General features: G+C 40.0%; 1 protein-coding gene across 1 annotated transcript in view; it reads left to right on the forward strand.

Annotated features, from left to right (window-relative positions):
* The first annotated feature begins 565 nt into the window (after window positions 1-565).
* The window catches only part of arhgap5 (Rho GTPase activating protein 5), a 75,435-nt gene continuing 57,210 nt past the window's right edge, over window positions 566-18,790 (forward strand). Inside the window, exon 1 of the mRNA XM_063007380.1 lies at window positions 566-790. The gene's annotated coding sequence lies outside the window, so the exon portion shown is untranslated. The remainder of the gene's footprint in view (window positions 791-18,790) is intronic.

An 18,790-nucleotide genomic window follows, 5' to 3' on the forward strand; every position in this document is an offset into this window, starting at 1 on the left:
TTAATACATTGTAACAAGGGCCCACGGTGGCTTAGTTGGTAGCACCGTCGCCTCACAGCAAGAAGAACCTGGGTTCGATCCCCAGGTGGGGCAATCCAGGTCCTTTCTGTGTGGAGTTTGCATGTTCTCCCCATGTCTGCGTGGGTTTCCTCCGGGAGCTCCGGTTTCCTCCAACAGTCCAAAGACATGCAAGTGAGGTGAATTGGAGATACTAAATTGTCCATGACTGTGTTCGATATAACCTTGTGAACTGATGAATCTTGTGTAATGAGTGACTACCGTGTCTGTCATGAATGTAACCAAAAGTGTAAAACATGACGTTTAAACCCTAATAAACAAACAAACATTGTAACAAAACAACCAACGAATAGTTGTAATAATACAATTGTATACAATGTAACAATACAACAAGTAATAATTGTTAAATCTATATAACAAACTGGAAAAGTTTTTAATTGTGTGTGTGTTCGTTTGTTCGTGTATGTGTGTGTGTGCGCGCGCGCGCGCTCGTGTGTGCGTTTGAAAGAGAACCGAATCCATCGGTCGCCATTACCGACTGGAATGAGGGGAGGGAGTCAAACTCGGATTACGTGCATAGCACGAATACTGTAAAATATAGGTCAAAACCAACAACGTCCGGATTTAACCGAGGATTATCGCTGGGGAACAAAGCTGTGGAATATCTTGAACTTTATCTCGCGTGAAAAGTGTTTGGAATATAAAGGAAAATTATCGGGAATGGCACCTCCTTCCTCTCCGCGGTGTCGGGAGATGGGAGCGACCATGTTAGGTAGGGGAATGCGCCTGGAGAAGAGCCTCGCTGGTGTCTTTTCACTTTCACCTCACTTCTTGCTTACTATCTTGCTTCTGCTTCTCCTTTAGAAGGAGCAATTCGATGATAGTGTTGTGTGTTTGTTGTACTCTTTTTACATGTTATCTGGGTGGTGTGTGGGTTTCTCACAGTGCAGTGTAATACTACCTACACTGAGCTAACGTTAGCTAGCAGGATTGCCCTCTCTGAGGAAGCGTTGTTAAGGCAAGGCCTCTATAATCACACATTTTATTAACTTGATTAGGAGCCATTAGAAGCAGTGACTCTGGTTTTGGGTTAATCTGCTGCTGCTGAGAATAACGAGCTTTACGTGTTATAATGACGGTGTAATTAAAATAACCTTTCTATTCAGTCAGAATTCCCTGTGGCTGTGTTAGCTAACGCGACTTAAACCCACATATTTAGTAAAAGGGTGGTAGTTTTTGCTTCTGAAATGTCTTAGTTGTTAAAATATATAATTTGGAATTCATCATCGAGCTCTTCTGGTTTTAATACGTCGTTAGGTAATAGTTGGGTTAGTTCGTGCTGGAGTTAGTTTTAGGACTAGCTTCAACAATATGCTCGGATCACATCTAAAGTTGGGTGGTAAACCGATGTTAGGTCGCATTTTTTCCCACCCGTTTTAAAAACTTAATAGTACTTTCATAACATTCAACAAATTATTACAGCAACAAGCTTTTAGATGTTGAACATTTTTCCTACAAATTTTTAATCAGTTTGGGGGTTAGATGATTTCAAACCTTGGTCAATTTCAACTAGACCGAATCAGTATTTGTATTTGAAATAAATAAGTACAGTAATGATTAATATCTATTTTCAGTATGTTATTACTCCATACCATCCTATTCGATCCCCAGGTGGGGAGGTCCAGGTCCTTTCTGTGTAGTTTGCATGTTCTCCCCGTGTCTGCGTGAGTTTGCTCCGGGCGCATTATTCAGTCCTATGCTTAATCGTGATCAGGGTCATGGCATGTCCGATTTTCTTAGGAAACACTGACCATGAAGCAGGAATACCCTGGACAGTTTGCCAATCCATAGCAGGGCTTCGCCATACCCGCCTCCCTCAGTAACCATGTGCATGCAATCCATACGATGACAGTATAAATTGTGATTAAAACAATGTTCACTACCCAGATCGTCACATTAAACTTGTCCTTAACAGTAGACTGTCTACCAGTTTAAATATTATGGTAATGGGGAATTGTAAATGAATCTGCAGTGAGTCACATTTATTATTCCTCAGGCAAGGAATAATAAATATAAATGGTTAAATTGTATCATTTTTTCATTTAATATTGTGCACAAATGTGTCACCTATGTAAATATGTATTTTTTTTTTCTCAGCATTTTGCTTATTTGATAGTTTTAGAGTTGTTGACACACAACAAGGGCACTAAAATGTCATTCAGTGCAATGACTAATTTATGAAAAAATACACACACAAGGAACAATCTTCCTTTTCAAATTTATAAGTTTAGTATATCTCTTACAAAATATTTAAAACCTCAGAACAAACTGTACTTACTTTGTTTTAAATTTTCTGTGCATTGTTTGTACTCTAATGCGTCTTGGGATTTTGTTTATTTGTATACAAGACGTTTTTGCTACACATTCTATTCTATTTGAAACCCAATCAAACTCTGTTTTCTATGAAGCAGGCATGGATTCTCTTGCATTCACATGAAAAAAATATATAATAATTACTTATTACAGTTATTTTAAGCAAATGTTTTTGTTGCACTGTATGATGATTTTATGCTGCACTGAATGACATACTCCAAATTATCCTGTTACATCAGAATATTCATGACTTAATTTGTTTTTAAGTTCTTTATTGATTAAAGTAGCAGTAGTAGAATGAAATTATGCCACACCAGTGGCAAGTATGTTTTATAATATTACTACATCATGAGTTTGCAGGTTCTTCCCGTGTCTGCATGGGTTTACTCTGGGAGCTCTGGTTTCCTCCCACAGTCCAAAAACATGCAAGTGAGGTGAATTGGACACACTAAATTGTCCATGACTGTGTTTGATAAAGCTAATGAACCTTGTGTGAAGATAAAGTACAGTTTCCTGTCATGAATGTAACCGAAAGTGTAAAACATGACGTTAAAATCCTAATAAACAAACAAACAAACTACATCATGAAAAAAGTAAGGCAATCAAAAACATAAACTTTATTCTGAAATAAAACAAGAAACTTGCATAAAAGTGATGTAACATAAGATCATTTGAAGTCCTGTCATAGCATGAAAAAATGGTTGCTGTTAAAGCATTTCAATGTATTCATAAAGCATTTTAATATTAAAACATAGCTAATGAAGCCATCATAACAACTTGTAAGACACCAGAACAGTGTGGAAGTGTGGAATTTGTGTCATAACACGTGAAAAAGTTGCTGCAGTAAATCTAAATTCATTCAGCAGTGAAAACCATTTGAAGTCACATTTTATCTTTTGTTGTTAACCTTGAGGTACTTGCTGTACATGGCTTTAGTTCTGCGATTATGATTTTGACATCAGACTTAAGGTAGTAAATTTCATCAGGTGGATTTGGCCACACAAAGGAATTTCTGTTTCAATTTTGCTTTAAAAAAATAATTTTAAAACATTAAAAAGTTAGTATAACAATGTCATTGTCAATTTAGTGCAACAGCGAAATTCTGTTGCGCTGAATGACTGTTGTTGTACTGAATGACAGAAATTTTACTTTTTTCCATTTTTTCCGTTTCATTTTACAGTTATCCCAGTGGTTAGCCAAAGCTAACATTGACCTTAACTCAAAGGCATTTCTACACATATTCACATTTAAATGTTAATAACCTTGTTTGTTTACAAGAGTAACCGTAATATTACGTTTTCTGTGTTGTACTGAATGACACTCAGTTTTGTTCTTTAATGTACTGTCAGTAAAAAGACATTTTTATCAAATAATGTTAAAATGCATTGACCTTTGTGTGTGCTGAAGGGTCCCCAGGTGTCTTCTTTTGTTGTTATAATTGGTCACATGACTGCAGTAGCTTGATCAAATATTAAAATAAGGCTTTTTATTAACGTTGTACTGAATGACAACTGAAGATTGGGAAAATGGGGACTGAAAGTGTCCTGAATATTATTAATATAAAAAAACACATCTGATTGAATATTATTTAATGTCACACATGGCATTTGTACAATTATGCCAAAGCAGTAAATTTTAAGTTTTACTTAAGATTAATTAGTTTTTTCTTAATGTTTTATTACTTAAAGAGGTAGGGGGACCGTTGCACTGAATGACATTTTGGGGGTTTCAAGGGTTATTTTTTCAAAAATCATACATTTTCTGTAAAAATTACTTTAAGTTTCAGTAAACATGTACGAATGGAGTAGATTGAAGGTATATCCACTTATATTAATATAATTGTATATTATTTATCAAGTGGGGACACTAAAAAGTTATGTCTCGTCTTTGACCCCTATATATGTGTGTATATATATACATACAGGGGTTGGACAAAATAACTGAAACACCTGTCATTTTAGTGTGGGAGGTTTCATGGCTAAATTGGACCAGTCTGGTGGCCAATCTTCATTAATTGCACATTGCACCAGTAAGAGCAGAGTGTGAAGGTTCAATTAGCAGGGTAAGAGCACAGTTTTGCTCAAAATATTGCAATGCACACAACATTATGGGTGACATACCAGAGTTCAAAAGAGGACAAATTGTTGGTGCACGTCTTGCTGGCGCATCTGTGACCAAGACAGCAAGTCTTTGTGATGTATTAAGAGCCACGGTATCCAGGGTAATGTCAGCATACCACCAAGAAGGACAAACCACATCCAACAGGATTAACTGTGGACGCAAGAGGAAGCTGTCTGAAAGGGATATTCGGGTGCTAACCCGGATTGTATCCAAAAAACATAAAACCACGGCTGCCCAAATCACGGCAGAATTAAATGTGCACCTCAACTCTCCTGTTTCCACCAGAACTGTCCGTCGGGAGCTCCACAGGGTCAATATACACGGCCGGGCTGCTATAGCCAAACCTTTGGTCACTCGTGCCAATGCCAAACGTCGGTTTCAATGGTGCAAGGAGCGCAAATCTTGGGCTGTGGACAATGTGAAACATGTATTGTTCTCTGAGGAGTCCACCTTTACTGTTTTCCCCACATCCGGGAGAGTTACGGTGTGGAGAAGCCCCAAAGAAGCGTACCACCCAGACTGTTGCATGCCCAGAGTGAAGCATGGGGGTGGATCAGTGATGGTTTGGGCTGCCATATCATGGCATTCCCTTGGCCCAATACTTGTGCTAGATGGGCGCGTCACTGCCAAGGACTACCGAACCATTCTGGAGGACCATGTGCATCCAGTGGCGGTGCCGTGTATCAGGATGACAATGCACCAATACACACAGCAAGACTGGTGAAAGATTGGTTTGATGAACATGAAAGTGAAGTTGAACATCTCCCATGGCCTGCACAGTCACCAGATCTAAATATTATTGAGCCAATTTGGGGTGTTTTGGAGAAGCGAGTCAGGAAACGTTTTCCTCCACCAGCATCACGTAGTGACCTGGCCACTATCCTGCAAGAAGAATGGCTTAAAATCCCTCTGACCACTGTGCAGGACTTGTATATGTCATTTCCAAGACGAATTGACGCTGTATTGGCCGCAAAAGGAGGCCCTACACCATACTAATAAATTATTGTGGTCTAAAACCAGGTGTTTCAGTTATTTTGTCCAACCCCTGTATATATAATGTGTATATATATAATGTATATATATATGTACAGTGTATCACAAAAGTGAGTACACCCCTCACATTTCTGCAAATATTTCATTATATCTTTTCTTGGGACAACACTATAGACATGAAACTTGGATATAACTTCGAGTAGTCAGTGTACAACTTGTATAGCAGTGTAGATTTACTGTCTTCTGAAAATAACTCAACACACAGCCATTAATGTCTAAATAGCTGGCAACATAAGTGAGTACACCCCACAGTGAACATGTCCAAATTGTGCCCAAATGTGTCGTTGTCCCTCCCTGGTGTCATGTGTCAAGGTCCCAGGTGTACATGGGGAGCAGGGCTGTTAAATCTGGTGTTTTGGGTACAAATCTCTCATAATGGCCACTGGATATTCAACATGGCACCTCATGGCAAAGAACTCTCTGAGGATGTGAGAAATAGAATTGTTGCTCTCCACAAAGATGGCCTAGGCTATAAGAAGATTGCTAACACCCTGAAACTGAGCTACAGCATGGTGGCCAAGGTCATACAGCGGTTTTCCAGGACAGGTTCCACTCGGAACAGGCTTCGTGTTCGGCGTCATATCCAGAGGTTGGCTTTAAAAAATAGACACATGAGTGCTGCCAGCATTGCTGCAGAGGTTGAAGACGTGGGAGGTCAGCCTGTCAGTGCTCAGACCATACGCCGCACACTGCATCAACTCGGTCTGCATGGTCGTCATCCCAGAAGGAAGCTGACGCACAAGAAAGCCCGCAAACACTTTGCTGAAGACAAGCAGTCCAAGAACATGGATTACTGGAATGCCCTGTGGTCTGACGAGACCAAGATAAACTTGTTTGGCTCAGATGGTGTCCAGCATGTGTGGCGGCGCCATGGTGAGAAGTACCAAGACAACTGTATCTTGCTTACAGTCAAGCATGGTGGTGGTAGCATCATGGTCTTGGGCTGCATGAGTGTTGCTGGCACCGGGGAGCTGCATTTCATTGAGGGAAACATGAATTCCAACATGTACTGTGACATTCTGAAACAGAGCATGATCCCCTCCCTTCGAAAACTGGGCCTCATGGCAGTTTTCCAACAGGATAACGACCCCAAACACAACCTCCAAGATGACAACTGCCTTGCTGAGGAAGCTGAAGGTAAAGGTGATGGACTAAACCCAATTGAGCACCTGTGGCGCATCCTCAAGTGGAAGGTGGAGGAGTTCAAGGTGTCTAACATCCACCAGCTCCGTGATATCATCATGGAGGAGTGGAAGAGGATTCCAGTAGCAACCTGTGCAGCTCTGGTGAATTCCATGCCCAGGAGGGTTAAGGCAGTGCTGGATAATAATGGTGGTCACACAAAATATTGACACTTTGGGCACAATTTGGACATGTTCACTGTGGGGTGTACTCATTTATGTTGCCAGCTATTTAGACATTAATGGCTGTGTGTTGAGTTATTTTCAGAAGACAGTAAATCTACACTGCTATACAAGTTGTACACTGACTACTCTAAGTTATATCCAAGTTTTATTTCTATAGTGTTGTCCCATGAAAAGATATAATAAAATATTTGCAGAAATGTGAGGGGTGTACTCACTTTTGTGATACACTGTATATGTTTATATATACAGTGTATCACAAAAGTGAGTACACCCCTCACATTTCTGCAGATATTTAAGTATATCTTTTCATGGGACAACACTGACAAAATGACACTTTGACTCAATGAAAAGTAGTCTGTGTGCAGCTTATATAACAGTGTAAATTTATTCTTCCCTTAAAAGAACTCAATATACAGCCATTAATGTCTAAACCACCGGCAACAAAAGTGAGTACACCCCTAAGAGACTACACCCCTAAATGTCCAAATTGAGCACTGCTTGTCATTTTCCCTCCAAAATGTCATGTGATTTGTTAGTGTTACTAGGTCTCAGGTGTGCATAGGGAGCAGGTGTGTTCAATTTAGTAGTACAGCTCTCACACTCTCTCATACTGGTCACTGAAAGTTCCAACATGGCACCTCATGGCAAAGAACTCTCTGAGGATCTTAAAAGACAAATTGTTGCGCTACATGAAGATGGCCAAGGCTACAAGAAGATTGCCAACACCCTGAAACTGAGCTGCAGCACAGTGGCCAAGATCATCCAGCATTTTAAAAGAGCAGGTTCCACTCAGAACAGACCTCGCGTTGGTCGTCCAAAGAAGCTGAGTGCACGTGCTCAGCGTCACATCCAACTGCTGTCTTTGAAAGATAGGTGCAGGAGTGCTGTCAGCATTGCTGCAGAGATTGAAAAGGTGGGGGGTCAGCCTGTCAGTGCTCAGACCATACGCCGCACACTACATCAAATTGGTCTGCATGGCTGTCACCCCAGAAGGAAGCCTCTTCTGAAGTCTCTACACAAGAAAGCCCGCAAACAGTTTGCTGAAGACATGTCAACAAAGGACATGGATTACTGGAACCATGTCCTATGGTCTGATGAGACCAAGATTAATTTGTTTGGTTCAGATGTTCTCAAGCATGTGTGGCGGCAATCAGGTGAGGAGTACAAAGATAAGTGTGTCATGCCTACAATCAAGCATGGTGGTGGGAATGCCATGGTCTGGGGCTGCATGAGTGCAGCAGGTGTTAGGGAGTTACATTTCATTGAGGGACACATGAACTCCAATATGTACTGTGAAATACTGAAGCAGACCATGATCCCCTCCCTCCGGAAACTGGGTCGCAGGGCAGTGTTCCAGCATGATAATGACCCCAAACACACCTCTAAGACGACCACTGCTTTATTGAAGAGGCTGAGGGTAAAGGTGATGGACTGGCCAAGCATGTCTCCAGACCTAAACCCAATAGAACATCTTTGGGGCATCCTCAAGCGGAAGGTGGAGGAGCGCAAAGTCTTGAATATCCGCCAGCTCCGTGATGTCGTCATGGAGGAGTGGAAAAGCATTCCAGTGGCAACCTGTGAAGCTCTGGTAATCTCCATGCCCAAGAGAGTTAAGGCAGTTCTGGGAAATAATGGTGGCCACACAAAATATTGACACTTCAGGAACTTTCACTTAGGGGTGTACTCACTTTTGTTGCCGGTGGTTTAGACATTAATGGCTGTATATTGAGTTATTTTGAGGGAAGAATAAATTTACACTGTTATATAAGCTGCACACAGACTACTTTTCATTGTGTCAGAGTGTCATTTTGTCAGTGTTGTCCCATAAAAAGATATACTTAAATATCTGCAGAAATGTCAGGGGTGTACTCACTTTTGTGATACACTGTATATGTATGTATATGTATATATATGTATATATATATATGTGGATATATGTGGCAGTAAGATGGGCAAAACACTGAGAATGGCTGGTTCATCACCTAAATGTATATTTTAAGCAAAGCTAAAGTTTGTTATTTTAGCCCTGCTACAAGGGCTAAAATAACCTAAATGATCTCTTTTGGCTGCTCCCTGTTGTGGGTGCCACACTCGCTAATTCGATTGCATTTTTGATTTGGTACAGTTTTGTTACACTGGATGCCATTCCTAATGCAACCCCCCTATTTGGGCAGCATGGTGGTTCGGTGGATAGCAGTCGCCTCACAGCAAGAAGGTCCTGGGTTCGATCCCCAGGTGGGGCGGTCTGTGTCCTTTCTGTGTAGAGTTTTCATGTTCTCCCTGTGTCTGCGTGGGTTTCCTCCCACAGTCCAAAGACATGCAAGTGAGGTGAATTGGAGAGACTAAATTGTCTAGGACTGTGTTCGATATAATCTTGTGAACTGAAGAATCTTGAACTACTGTTTCTGTCATGAATGTAACCAAAGTGTAAAACATGACGTTAAAATTCCAATAAATAATCAAACAAACCCCCTATTTATTTGGGCTTGGGGCCAGCACCTAGGGTTAGGGCTGCAACTAGGGATGCACCGATCCAACTTTTTCAGTTCCGATACCGATCCGATACATATACTTTGCATATCGGTCGAGACCCGATACCGATCCGAAACCATTGTTGAATTAATAAACCGTATACTTTATCATGTGGGAAAGACTTCAGGCATCAGGATTGACTTAAACATTACTAAGTTTGCAAAACAAAATATAATTAACACAGATATAAATGTACTGAACTGCTATTTATTTGTCAATAAAATAATAAACAATTGTGCAGGACCTTGGCACAGCATTCAAATTCAAAATAAAAAAGGCAAACTTCTTAAAATATTTTAAAATAAATTAAATGTATCAGCTGAAACTGAAGTAGTTACACAAACAGTAATCAATCTTATTTTTTAAATATGTAGTGTAAACAGTAATTCAAAATCTAGCAGCGGAAGAAGAACCTGAGAATAAACGAATACCTTGGTACAATACAATCAGTAATCAAACACTAAACAAGCAAACATCTAGTGCAATTCAGCATAAAGGGTGTGTTCGAAAAGCTAGTGTGCTCTCTACATAGACGCATTATACGTCATCCTGTGCGCGCTCCCGAGAAGGAGGCTGTTCGAAATCTTCTCTCTTTCTCTCACAGAAAAATAAACATGGCTGATGGTGCGGACAAACGAATGGAGTTATTATCAAACGTAAATAAAATATTACTGATTTTTAACCTGTATAAACTTGTACCGAGTGTTTTTATTTGCAAGTTCGGGCTGGTCAGGAAATGTAACTGTTATCGGTACCTGAAGGGAGGTGTTATATTGACGTTAGAGTGCTGTGCTATCTCAATTCATTGGTTTTAATGGCAAGATGCTAAACGCGAAACCCGATGGAAGCGCTGTCTAAGTAGCGCGTTCGAATAATATTGACTTATTAGAATCCTCTCTAGCGTATCGGCCCCATGGATCGGCCTAATTATCCGATACCCGTTCTATCTCATTTTGGTAATATCGGCACCGATATCCGATCTTAATATTGGATCGGTGCATCCCTAGCTGCAACTAACGATTATTTTAGTAGTCGACTAATCTGACGATTATTTTTTCGATTAGTCGACTAGTCAACGATTATTTATGTCATACCCTCCATCTCTGCCTTAACATAACAAAACTCTGTTGTCATTTAAGTTCCAATATCAAATTAAAATAATGACCCATGAAACATGAATATGAAACTTAAGCTTGATAGTTTCATTAAATATATTTGAAACATTAATACACAATCACAATAAAAAAATTCAATTTAATAAAGCTTTGGACAGCATTAGAAGCTGTTATGTTTCAGAAGTTATCACTCGAAGTCAGAAACATATATAACATGTTGTTGAGAAACATGTGAATGCTGTGAAAACCTCAGCCATTTGAGGGGTGCATGAACCTCTTCTCTGGTCAAAGTCATCCACCCTCCATTGCTTAGTGCTATTAATAGAAAGAGCAAAAGAGAAAGCTGTATTAATTATCACAAACTAAAGGCTATGTATCATAGTTTATTACAAATAGTGTACTGGCTATGCCAACTAAACCATAACAGGTTAAATATCTTAACTGAATTATCTGCTGAGCTAACTAGCTATCATTAAGTGGAGGAGGCTTATTATTTAGAATGAATGCTCTCATTAACGAGAGCAAAAATATGGCTATAATGTTAAGTTATATAAAGTTACTCATATAAATGACTGATTAACTATTGCACTTAATGCGTTAGCTAGCTAACAAACCTGAAAAATAGCGAACTCTCAGATAGTTTTCCGACAAGTACTCTAGCATTAACAAACATTAACTAAAGCACAAAGCGGTGTAAAAACTTACCGGAATAACGCTGGTCATCACGGCTGCAAGGCGTTTCACCGTGTTGCTGGTGTGAAACCACAACTCTGCTCTGTAGTGTCTGCGTCCAGCTCCTTTCTTTGGGTTATTTTGGCTGAAATACTTTAGAAAGTTTCAGTCTCTTTATCTTTGCCTCTCTGTCTTCATAAACTCCCCGCTGCCCCCTGCAGTCCCTTTAGTGCATTGCAATACTAACGACGCGTCGACAATGAAATTCCACGTCGACAAATTTTTATAGTCGTCGTTATCGATTACGTCGACTAATCGTTGCAGCCCTACCTAGGGTGCACCTATATTCCCCTGCAGTGGCTAGGTTTACATCCTGGCTTCTTCTGTATTTGTGGGTCCAGAACTGCTGTTACCAGCAGGATGGCTTTTACCATCATGCCTCACAAGCTCACTACAAGGGCTTAATAACATGCTAGTCAATATACAGACATGCATACAATATTTTATAGCTTTACCTTGTCGTTATTTTAAAATGATAAGCAGAGTTTCTACCTTTATACTGGGGCATGATGCAAATTATCAGTCATTTTGTAAAAACTATAACGCTACACACAGATCCACATCTCCATACTATCTGTCTAATTTTAATGCATAATAGTTCCGTTGTTAATGAGAGCTAAAGCTGCGCTTCCAGTTTAAATCAAGTGTTAACTGTTGAAAAAGAATTTGAATTACTTCTTTTAACCATTAGCATTAACCGAACGTTGACTGATTTGTGATTAGTCACTGCAATGTTGCATGAGAATCTGTATTAACTTAAATATGCGAAATTAAAGGGGGTAACCATAGTAACAGATTTCCGTGTACACCGTAAAAAGGGGCGTATTTAAAAGATCGATCTCGCATTTATATGAATCGATATCGGATCGTTCAAATAAAGATCGATTCGAATAGAAAAATCGATTTTATAAACCCACCCCTAGTCCCTACACAACACTGAAGAACCCATCTCCTTTTTAGGATGGCCTTTTCTCCTCAATTCTGTCTGCTGCAGGCAATGCCAATTGTACCTGCTAGGGGGCACCCAGCCAACCACTAGCAGAGCTGAGATTCAAACTCTGAGAGTTCAGAATCCCAGCAGTAGCGGAATATCCCGCTGAGCCACCTGAGTGCCCGTATCCAACCATCAGCAGTTTATTTTGCTGTAGTTGCTATTTAGCTTTTACTTAAATTATCTGTAGCTAAAGATCATAGATTCTCTTTTGGTATGTACATATCTATATGTACATACACTGTGTTCCAAATTATTATGCAAAAAGTGTTTAGGAGTGATAAGGTAAGAATTTTTTTGTTTGTCAGTTAAACTCATTGATGGTGATGTGTGTCAGGGCTCTTTATATCACTGAAAGCAATTGCAGACACCTGTGCTAATTAGTTTGGCAGGTGTGTCCAATTAAAGGCAAGACTACTTAAGAAGGCTGTCCCACATTATTAAGCAGCCTACATTTTCAGCCAAAATGGGAAAGAAAAAGGATGTGTCGGCTGCTGAGAAGCAACAAATTGTGGAGTGTTTAGGCCAAGGCATGACTACAATTAACATTGCCAAGACACTTCATCGTGATCATCGCACAATCAAGAAGTATGTAGCTGATTCAGAGCACACACGTGTGCGTGCTGATAAGGGAAAATTGAGGACTCTTTCCAACAGGCAATTACGTCAGGTTAAAAGAGCAGCTGCAAAAATGCCTTGTCATAGCAGCAGACAAGTTTTTGAAACTGCTGGTGCCTCCAACGTCCCCCGAACAACAAGATGCAGGGTCCTTCAGAGGTTTGCAGCTGTGCGTAAGCCATCCTGTCGAACTCCTCTATCCACTGCACACAAGCAGAAACGGCTCCAGTGGGCCAAACAATACACGAAGACTGACTTCAAAACTGTTTTGTTCACCGATGAGTGCCGTGCAACGCTCGATGGTCCAGATGGATGGAGTGGAGGATGGCTGGTTGATGGACACCCCATGCAAACAAGGCTACGGCGCCAACAAGGAGGAGGTGGAGTAATGTTTTGGGCTGGAATCATGGGGAGAGAGATTGTCGGCCCCTTTAGGATCCCTGAAGGGGTAAAGATGACCTCCATAATGTATGTGGAGTTTCTCAAACAGCACTTCCTGCCATGGTTCAAGAAGAAGAACCGTGCATTCCGCAGCAAGATCATTTTCATGCATGATAATGCACCGTCTCATGCTGCAAAGAACACATCTGCATCTCTGGCTGCTATGGGCATAAAAGGGGACAAACTTATGGTGTGGCCCCCATGCTCCCCTGACCTCAACCCCATTGAGAACCTCTGGAGCATCATCAAAAGGAGTGTCTATGATGGCGGGAGGCAGTTCACATCTAAGCAACAGCTCTGGGAGGGTATTCTGTCCTCATGCAAAACAATTGAAGCAGATACCATCCAAAACCTGACAAATTCAATGGACGAGAGAGTTCAGAAGCTCCTTTCGAACAAGGGGTCCTATGTGCAAATGTAACATCACCTAGAATAAAGTTTTGACTTGAAAACTGTTTGATTTCAGTTTGTAATAACCTGCTAATGCTTATAATTTTTTTGTTCTTTATAAAAATGAAAAGGTTGAAAACTCTGCTGTGCATAATAATTTGGAACATGCATTTTGAGTGCATTTTGAGTGTTTTATTTTTTTTTAAATATACTGTTATCATTGGCAGTTTGTTCAAAAACCTTTCAATTGTACTCTAATAGTTGATGACTGGAAAATTACAATGACTGCAATTCATATAGGTAATTTTGGAAAATCTGAGAAAATATTATTTGCATAATAATTTGGAACACAGTGTAGTGCCTTATGAATATTACTATAGAATTTTTTTTTTTGATATTGGTGCCCACCAGAAATATTAACTTTTTTGTCAGTGCATTTACTATGTGTTTACTGTCTCTGATCCCCTCGGAGTCTATAACCCAGCTAGCAACCAAGATATATAAAATACTACATTAGTGGTGAACCTCAAATACCGGTGTTTGGCCAGCCTTGGTTTATCAACTTGCATTTTGGTAGGGACGCAGCAGTTATAAAGTCTGTTTGTGTTCCAAACCACATACTGCCCAACAAAAAGTGTGTCAAAATAAAGCTTTACAAACTGTCTTGCTATACAGAGAGCTGTAATTACAGTTTCATCCATGTCTGGTTTCTGTAACACTGGATGCCACAACACAGTCCCTCATAAATGGTTCCAGGCTGAGTAGTTACTGAGAGTATTACTTATCAGTTTTGGTTTGCTCTGCTTATTTATGTTTGTTTAATAGGAAGTGTGACCCTCTCCTGATATCACTCAATCAGTCAAAACTTTGTTCTGTTCACAAGGTCACACAAGTGAAATAAATGCTAATTTTTCAGTCAGCGTCTGTAGCGTACTGATGAGTAACGTACTGTCCTAAAGGGGAAAAGAAACCATCTTGACTGTAAACACACAATAGTCGAATGAAAGCAGCTGTAAAATTCCACCACTAAACTTAAAACCGTAAGCAATTGTTAAAAGAAACAATCAAGGTCTCAAGTTTTTTCCCCAGTAGACCAGTATTAGCCTCAATACTCATACATTGTTTTAAAACGGAACATCCTTGATACTGACACAACATGGGTCATGCAAAAGGACATGGACAGTGATTGTGTAGTTATCATTTCTAGTATGGACATGCCAAAACAGTAAAGTCAGATTAAGGCCTGAAGATTAACAGCATTTCAAGTATATACCATGTTCTGAAGACTTTGCCCAAAGGTGCGCAGGGTATACAAATACGATTATAAATGTTAAAAGGGGTACTCTGCTGACGCAGGGATGTAATTTGCTAGCTCACTTGACAGAGCTTGAGCTGTCAAGTTTAAATCTAAGCAATTCCAACAACTGCTTCTAGCACAGGCTCACCTTAAACAGATATCTGGGAAACACTACAACTGCACCCACTTTGAAATTTGCTGAAGGATAGGGGATGAACTGGGACTGCTTCAGCAAGGCTAGAATAGGGCAAATTTGTCATGCACAAGGTTATCCTGGGGAAAAAAAACTTCCACAATTTGATCAAGGTGTGAATGGAGCACCAACAAATTAAGACTTTCATGGCCTTTTCAGCCTCCAAACCTGAACTCTTTTGAAAACCATTGTAGTGTGGCACATACAGTGGGACCAAAAAGTATTTAGTCAGCCACTGATTGTGCAAGTTCTTCTACTTAGAAAGATGAGAGAGGTCTGTAATTTTCATCATAGGTACACTTCAACTATGAGAGACAAAATGAGAAAAAAAAATCCAGGAAATCACATTGTAGGATTTTTAAAGAATTTATTTGTAAATTATGGTGGAAAATAAGTATTTAATCACCCACAAACAAGCAAGATTTCTGGCTCTCACAGACCTGTAACTTCTTCTTTAAGAAGCTCTTCTGTCCTCCACTCGTTACCTGTATTAATGGCACCTGTTTGACCTCGTTATCTGTATAAAAGACACTCAACCATGGCCAAGACCAAAGAGCTGTCGAAGGACACCAGGAAGAAAATTGTAGACCTGCACCAGGCTGGGAAGAGTGAATCTACAATAGGCAAGCAGGTTGGTGTGAATAAATCAACTGTGGGAGCAATTGTAAGAAAATGGAAGACATACAAGACCATTGATAATCTCCCTCGATCTGGGGCCCCATGCAAGATCTCATCCCATGGGGTTAAAATGATCATGAGAACGGTGAGCAAAAATCCCAGAACTACACGGAGGGACCTGATGAATGACCTGCAGAGAGCTGGGACCAAAGTAACAAAGGCTACCATCAGTAACACACTACGCCGAGAGGGACTCAAATCCTGCAGTGCCAGGCGTGTCCCCCTGCTTAAGCCAGTACATGTCCAGGCCCGTCTGAAGTTTGCCAGAGAGCATATGGATGATCCGGAAGAGGATTGGGAGAATATCATGTGGTCAGATGAAACCAAAATGAAACTTTTTGGTAAAAACTCAACTCGTCGTGTTTGGAGGAAGAAGAATGCTGAGTTGCATCCCAAGAACACCATACCTACTGTGAAGCATGGGGGTGGAAACATCATGCTTTGGGGCTGTTTTTCTACAAAGGGGACAGGACGACTGATCCGTGTTAAGGGAAGAATGAACGGGGCCATGTATCGTGAGATTTTAAGCCAAAACCTCCTTCCATCAGTGGCTGGGTCTTCCAGCATGACAATAATCCCAAACACACCGCTCGGGCAACGAAGGAGTGGCTCCGTAAAAAGCATTTCAAGGTCCTGGAGTGGCCTAGCCAGTCTCCAGACCTCAACCCCATAGAAAATTTGTGGAGGGAGTTGAAAGTCCTTGTTGCCCAGCGACAGCCCCAAAACATCACTGCTCTAGAGGAGATCTGCATGGAGGAATGGGCCAAAATACCAGCTACAGTGTGTGCAAACCTGGTGAAGACTTACAGGAAACGTTTGACCTCTGTCATTGCCAACAAAGGTTATCTTACAAAGTATTGAGTTGAACTTTTGTTATTGACCAAATACTTATTTTCCACCATGATTTACAAATAAATTCTTAAAAAATCCTACAATGTGATGATCTGGATTTTTTTCTCTCATTTTGTCTCTCATAGTTGAAGTGTACCTATGATGAAAATTACAGACCTCTCTCATATTTCTAAGTACGAGAACTTGCACAATCAGTGGCTGACTAAATACTTTTTGGCCCCAGTGTACAGTGGTGCTTGACAATTTGTACATTTTCTATATTTCTACATACATGTGACAATAAACATCATCAGATTGTAATACAAGTCCTAAAAGTAAACACAGATTAGACGAAATATTATACTTGCCATTTATTTATTGAGAAAAATGATCCAATGTCACATTGATGAATCCCAAACCTCTAGGATTAGCAGTTAATTTGATAGTAAAATTAGTGAGGTATTTGCAATCAACTGGATTACAATTAGGTGTTCTAATTAAACAACAGTGATCTTTTAAAGATTTTTAAAGAAGTTGTTTGTGCAAGGGTATCATGACACTAACAGAAGTTTTCTAAGCACCTCAGAAGAAAAGTTGTTGATGCTGAAAGGGCTAGAACAGGTTACAAAACCATTTCTATAGAGTTTGTACAGGATTGACTCACAGTCAGATGTACAAATTATGTATTAATTATATACAAATTAAGGAAATTCAAGACTATTTTTACCCTCCCCAGAAATGGTCGAGCAAGGAATGTAATAGCCTACAAGATGACATAGGAACCCAAGATAACTTCTAAGCAACTGATGGCTTCTTTCACAGTCCACCAAGTTACCAGTTCCTGGAAACGTTTAGTTGCAGTTATTGCTGCTCAAGAAGGTTGCACCAGATTTGAAAATCAAGGGTTCACATACTTTGTCACTCACAGACATGTAAAATTGAATAATTTTCCTTAATAAATAAATGACAAAGTATAACATTCTTGCCTCAGTTAATTAAGTGGATGCTCTTTATCTACCTTTAGGACTTTTTTGGGTCATATTTATGCAGAAATGTTCAAATGTGAGCAGCTCAGGTGGTCTGAATCCCCAGTGATGCTCTTCTCAGTACCTACAAAACAGCAGTGGGCCAGCTGTGACATTAGCATTTTTAGAAGTGTGTTTTTGTTTTAGTTATAAAGCTCTTATAATGTGGGTGTATAGCAAGATAATACTCATTTTCAAGAATATATTCATATGAACAGCCCAATGTCATCCAGGATATGAGGCTGTATATGTGGCCTATAGTGTAAAGGCAGTTTAATAAAACCAGCGCTTTTTAGGTCGTGAATAATTATAAAAGTATTTGTTTGCTAGGCAAATAGTTGATTAAATCAGTTCCCTCTGTTAGAGTTTGTTGTATTTATTCTACAGTATGTCATTGCTACTCTGGTAACCCATACAGTAATAGCCACACTGCTTCACTTATAAGTTACCATCAATCCATTTAGACTTCTGTCTACTTTGGCACTCCTGAATACAGTAGGTGTCATTCCAAAATAAATGCTTCCTGGATATTTATCAGTGTGTCCAGAGTCCAAGACAGTTTGGGATTTCCTTGCTCAATCATGCGCTCTAAACCCACTAATTAGCAGGTGAGTTTAATGCTTAAGCAGAGAGAAATGGCCAAGTTTGTCACTCACGACTTTTATGAGTCCTTATAGTTCCATTTATAAATTTATGCACACTACTTTTAAATAGCTTTTTTCTTGTCTGGTCTTTCATGCATAATAAAATGTAAAATGATTTTAAATCAGCACTTTTGTTCTGAACCTTAGTTCATTTGGTTCAGTTCATTGAGGTACCGTCTTTAATAAAAAAAAGGCTGACTTGACACATTCAGAGAAAATTCAAAAACCTGTGATGCTGGTGCTCATTGTTAAACGTGTTTAGTAGAGATGTACCGATCGGGGTTTTTGGCACCGATTCCGATCTCCTTTCAGGGACATCGGCCGATAGCCGATTCGGATCGGGGGGTGGGGGGGGGGGGGGTGTGGGTGTG

This window comes from Trichomycterus rosablanca, chromosome 13 (assembly GCF_030014385.1).
Source record: "Trichomycterus rosablanca isolate fTriRos1 chromosome 13, fTriRos1.hap1, whole genome shotgun sequence".
NCBI lineage: Eukaryota > Metazoa > Chordata > Actinopteri > Siluriformes > Trichomycteridae > Trichomycterus > Trichomycterus rosablanca.